General features: G+C 49.1%; 1 protein-coding gene across 1 annotated transcript in view; it reads left to right on the top strand.

Moving 5' to 3' along the window:
* The first annotated feature begins 237 nt into the window (after nt 1-237).
* LOC129016890 (uncharacterized) overlaps nt 238-6,000 on the top strand; it is a 74,251-nt gene continuing 68,488 nt past the window's right edge. The window contains exon 1 of the transcript XR_008494970.1: nt 238-375. The gene's annotated coding sequence lies outside the window, so the exon portion shown is untranslated. The remainder of the gene's footprint in view (nt 376-6,000) is intronic.

The raw sequence follows: 6,000 nt of genomic DNA, 5'->3' as shown, positions 1-6,000 counted from the left end.
ACTCCCTTCACCCCTACGCGCCCCCCCCAGCAATCACATTGTTCATCCCTTTGGCACCAGCCCTAGAGAGGAAAGGGTAGGTCCTCCTCTCCAGGAAGGAAGGTGGGGCAGAGTAGCTCCCGCAGGAAGGGAAGGAAAAAGGAGGGAAGGAAGGAAGTGGCCAACAGAAGGTGGAATCCGGTGGGAGGGCTTTTCATTGTTTGAACGTCTTTCCTTTTTAGCTCTGCAAAGTCAAGCCCAAGGCCATCTCACCAAGGTTCTGCTGCCATCTCCCAGAACACCAGCTAGGACTCCCTTGCCAGAGGCTGGAGGGGGCTGAGGTTTTGGTGGACGTGTTTAAGGGAAGTGGGCAGAGTTTCATGTATGCTGCAAATTGTAAGAACTTACATTTTTAATGTATCCATCTTCTGTTTCTTTTCTGTCCAACAAAGTCAGCTTTTATCTTCCCTTTTCTCCAGGGGGGAAAAAAAAACAACTCCAGGGTAGAATCATGCCTCAGGTAAGGAAAATGTATCTAGCATTTCCTGAGGAATTTCTACATGTGAATCTGCTCTTATATTCTGTAATACTTTACATTTACATAGGGCTTTTTTCCCTGAAAGGCTGAGTTTTAAAGTTAGTGGGTAAAAGGAACCATGTAGGGTTGCGATAAGGGTTGAGATGAAGTAGTGGAAGTGGGAGCTCTTTAAAACTAAATACTCATCAATACTGCTCTCCAATATTTCCCCACCTTTTTTCTAGCCTAGGCTCAGGGCCAAATGCAAGCCCCAGGAACACAGGCAAGGAAGTGCTTTTGTCCATTCTAGGCGGTGATCCAGTACCAAAGATGCTTAGTTATGGACGAAGGGAAGTTTGTGGTATGACTGTTCTTTTGCATAGTATATCTTTGCATCTCCATTCACTTAATACCCGAATGCCTAGAAAACTGCCAGCCAGGCTTCGGCTTCATTGGCAGTGTCTTGTTCCTTGAAAGCCCTAGAAGGACAAAAAAATTAGCTGTGCTTTGGAAGACTTTGTCTGAAACCTAGTGTAGGCTTCAGAAACCTACACTAGGTTCTTCAGACAAGGTCATCCAACCTTCTGGATTAGTTAACTGTGTCTTGAACACTGAGCAGAGGCCAGAGGGAGTGGGGTTTTGTTTTTCTGAGCCTGGGGAAGCTCATCCTTGTGCTCTGCAAGTGTGTGCTCTGGGGAGAGAGTGTTATCAACACTTCCGTGGTGTGGGATAGGGTGGGGGTCAGGAAAGGGGCCCAACAACTTTAGGAGGCTTTCTTTTGTTTTCTGTTTTAAGTCGCTGTCTTGGTGATGGGAAGATATGAAAGGGTGGACACCTGGCTGTTGGAGTTGGGACAAGTATGAGCAGAGCTGTGGGGCTTGGCTTTCTTTCCTACTGGCTCATTTCCCCGGGGAGGGGAAGATAGTGGTCTAGAGGGAATTTGCTATCCCTTTCAATCAGCAAACGGACCTGCAAGCCAGTTTGCCTGGGCACTTAGGGCACTGAGTTTGGGGCACCTCAGGGAGCTTATACTCTCCCAGAAAACACAAGCCCTGCGAACAGTTCTCTGGTCATTGTGTGGAGCAGATGTGGGATGCAGAGGTATGTAGGGCAGATTCCCTGTAAATAGAAGACAGGATTTTCTCATAAACAGAGGTCTCAACTGTGAGGGGGAACTGGGCTTCCTTAGGCAATCCTAGTCATGGAGATGGTCGAGGAGCCTGGGCTGGAAGTTTGCCTGTCAGAAATTCTGCAGCGTTGTGTTTCTGTGCTGGGTAGGGGTGAACTGATGGCCCACATGGTCCCGTCTGACTTCAAGATTCTGCAATTTTGAAATATACTAATGATCCTAGGCAGCATGTGATGAATAGCTTGAGCTTTACTAGGGATTCCATTCATCAAATATTTATTGAGTGTGTACTTTGTACTGCAGCTGTGCTAGACGCTGTAGGAGATTCAGAGGTATGAACAATGGGGTTTAAGATCTTTGCAGAGGCCGCTAACACTTGGAATACAGTGAGGCAGGAAAGGGGTTCCAGGCCAGAATGAGTGGTCCTGCCCCACATTACCACCCCATGAAAACCAGACAGTCAGCATTCTCTTACACCAGTGCCCTGTGATTTGTTTCTTCCTGAGATTCTGGTTTCAAAGATTTCCAGGGACTTTGATCTGTAGGACAGGGGCAGAAGAGAGAAACCGTGTTAATCCAGAGAGAAAGGCAGAGCGTGTGGGGTTGTGTCTGCAAGGGTGAACGCTGAGTGAGGATAGAGTCCCTCCTGTCAGGATGTGCCAGGATGGGGCAGGCATGAGAACCGGGAAGAAAATGAGGTGGAAATGAATGGGCCCCTGTAGGAGGAGGTAATGAGGTGAATCAGAAAAATCTGTCACTGAGATCCAGGAAGCGACTGGGAGGTTTACTCTTTCTCGGTCCTTTTAAAGATGAGACGTGTCAATTTGAGAGCCTGGACTCATGAAGACAGATCTACCAGGCGCCAGGGATGGAGTGGGTGGGAGCTTGCCATAGCTGCTGTGCAAAATGGTAAGATCCCCATACTTGGGCAGCCTGCAATTGGCCCTGGGGCCCATCTCTCGTTTACCATCTTTGGCAAAAGGAGTACTGCTGAACCCCAAGAACTCCTTCCCTGGCCAGTGCTCAGTGCCCCCATCCCCATCAGCAGCCCCCTGGGAAGAATCCAGGTATCTGTAGGGACTCTCAGGATTTGTAAGCCAGAGAGAGCTGTGGGGAGTGGGTGGAGGTGACCACTGCAGGATGGTGAATGTCTGGGGAAATGAATGTGTCCCTTTCAAGGATTCTGATTGGCTCAGTTGTTCAGGGGAGCAACTCAGGAATCAGTTTCATTAGACTCCTTAGCATCTTCAGGGATACAAACCTCTGCTTTGTTGGTTTATGTCTGTGTGTGTCCTGGAATAACTGCCCTCTACCACAGCTGTGGACACTCTCAGAATCTTATGCCCAGAATGTCCTTCAGGGGATCATTTCTTGTAGCTTGGGAAGGACCTGGGTGTGATTTGAAGGGTCTTAGGAGGAGGGGCAGGCACTCACATGCCCCTAACCATGTCTCCTACTAGCCTGTAGCTTCTTTGGGGACATTGGTCTAGTTTTGAGGCATGATCTTGGGTACCTATTGAAATGCAAATGCTGCCTCTGCACCCCTGATGACTGTGTGCTGTAAGGAGCAGAGCAGCAGGCACAGAAAAGGGCTACCCAGCACAGACCAGGAGCCTGAAGGAATGGGATCTGGGACCAAGGAATGATGGGGATGGGGACAGGTCCAGGGAGGAAAAAAACACACAGTGGTTAGGGTTACAAGCCTTCTTTGGTGTCTGCACTTCATCTCTGGTGAGCTGAAGGACTCTGGAGCTGCCCCTGGGTCCTGGCTGCAGGATAGAGGTGCTCAGCCATCTCTGAACCATAGGGCCTGTGGACCTGACACTGTGGCCTGGGATATCTGGGAACTTCCGTGAGGTAGATGGGGGCCGGAGTGAGATTTTATTCTACCTTGAATATTAGAATAGGAAGGCTGCTTCTGGGAGTTTTGCTCCTGTCTGCATTCAGATCACCTCAGGGTTCTTTGCTTTGAAGAATGAACAGAAGCCAGGGGCTCCATTTGACAAGGGCTCTGCGGGGGAATTGTGGGATGTGGTTGTGAGCTGCAGGGAGCCCTTCTCCTGCCCAGATGATGGATGTGACAACCCTCTGCAAGAGAGGCAGCCAGATGCCGGTTGCTTTTCTGGTGTTAGCTCTCACTGGTGGGGTTCAGCTAGAAAGCCCTGGCAGGTATCATACGCAAGCCAAACGAGAGCCAGAGGCACCTGGTGTGAACCCAGGGTCCTCAATGCCAGACACCTGGGAGTTCCCCTGCAAAGGGTAAGGCTGTGGAAGGGAGGGGCTGAGCTGGAAGCTGAAAGAGAAGGGGCAGAGGATGGACTCTTCAGCCCCAGAGGAACTGGTCTTAAGCCTGTTGCACTAGTCAGAGTGACCAAGCGGGAGGCCCCATGCCCGCGTGCATAATCAAGTTCTGAGAGCTGAGTGATCAACGTGTAACTCTGGCAACTCAGATCTGGCCATTTTTGGTTACTCCAAGGCCACCGAGCCTTCCTCCTGAGGCTCCCTGCATTTCCCATCTCCACCTGTCAACCTCTGTGTTGGACTGTTTGGTTTTATCTTCATCCTTAGCTGACACGTTCAAGAGCTAATTGAGCTTAGAGGGTGAAAAGAGGCTCACCTTCACTTTCAGGATTAAATTCAAATCCTCCAGTACTAGATATTTAAGCCTTTGTGGTCCATTCCCTGCCTACTTTTCCTGCCTCATCTTTTGACACCATCCCACATGCATGGCACCTTCTAGTCCAAACACATGGAGGTGTTTGTAGTTTTCCAGAGGATGGTCTACTGTCATTCTGCTGTGTCTTTGCCCATGCTGTTCACTCTCCCTGGAGCATATCCTTCCCTTCTCCCAATCCAGAGATGCCTGGCTCTTCCTATGAGGGCTTTGAAAGAGCTTGTGGCTCGTGTTTTCCAGAGTTACTTTCCCGATGCCCCATGTCTCCCCATTCTGGGGTAAGAGGTCCCTTCTCTGTTCTCCCAGTTAACACAGTCACAGCAGTTATCATATTAGATTGTGATCGTTTGCTCCTTTATCTTCCTTTTCTTCGGGGGGTGGGGGGATGGAGTTTCACTCTTGTTGCCCAGACTGGAGTGCAGTGGCGCGATCTTGGCTCAATGCAAGCTCTGCCTCCCAGGTTCAAGCAATTCTCCTTCCTCAGCCTCCCAAGTAGCTGGGATTACAGGCATGTGCCACCATGCCTAGCTAATTTTTGTATTTTTAGTAGGGACAGGGTTTTGCCATGTTGGTCAAGCTGGTCTTGAACTCCTGACCTCAGGTGATCCACCCGCCTCAGCCTCCCAAAGTGTCGGTATTACAGGTGTGAGCCACTGTGCCTGGCCAAGCTCCTTTGTCTTCCTAAGAAACAAACAGTTTCTTCTGGGGTTTCCCAGTGCTTAGTACTGTGCCTGATACAGAATCATCACTTGTTTATTTGTTTAGTTGCCAGTTGTCCGTGTCCTCCCCACCCCCACTAGAATTTAAGCTTCATGAGAGCAAAGATCTTGCCTTCTTCATTCACTGCGAAACCCCAATGTCTGGCACATAGTGGGCCTGCAATAAATATTTGTTGAATGAATGCCTGGAAGTCATGAGCAGTGATTCACATTTGGCTCCTCCCCTGAGTGCCCCAGTTACCTCGTGTAAGTTCCTTAGTATACTTAGGCTGGTGTGCGGTGTGGGGTGAGTTGTGGTGGGACCTGTGTCTAGTGCACAGCCCTTATGGACCACTTCAAGTCTTCTCTGTCTGAAATCTTCCAGCCTCTGCTCCTGTAGCGAGTTCTGTGCAGGATTCCCAGCTTTGTGCATGGACAACTCAGAAGTATGGAGGAGTTTGTACCTTGTGGATGAATGCTTCCCCCCATTCTTCTCCTGGTGGATCATCTTAAGATGAGTTTCAGTTTCCTCAGACAGTCTTGCAGGGTTGCAGGTTTGGTTACCAGTTGACCCTTAGCCATAGACAACTTCATAATGAATCCTATTGACTCTGTGTCCCCTGTTTCTGCCTCCTGGGATTATATTCCCAAACGCACTACTTGCACATAAGCCTTTGTCTCAGGTTCTGCTTTTTGAGGGAACTCAGGTGAAGACAATCAGGTTCCACTCCTGGCTCTGCTACTAACTAGTTCTATTTTTGGGTAAAACCATTTCACCTCTCTGCTTCTGTTTCTTCAGCTGAAAAATGAATATCAATGCCTACCACACAAGGTTTTTTGTAATATTTGATAATTCAATATATGTGAGAGTGTCTGATTCAGTCCCTGCATATAGCAGGCATTCACTAAAGGTTTCTTTCTTTTCTTCCCTCCCATTGCTATAAAAAGGCAGGTCTGGGAAGCCTGCTTGGCCTCCTGGCTGGTGAGGCCTTGTGAATAAATC

This window comes from Pongo pygmaeus, chromosome 1, assembly GCF_028885625.2.
Source record: "Pongo pygmaeus isolate AG05252 chromosome 1, NHGRI_mPonPyg2-v2.0_pri, whole genome shotgun sequence".
Taxonomy (NCBI): Eukaryota; Metazoa; Chordata; class Mammalia; order Primates; family Hominidae; genus Pongo; species Pongo pygmaeus.
Note: the sequence above shows the minus strand (reverse complement) of the source record. Positions and strands in the feature narration are given on the sequence as shown.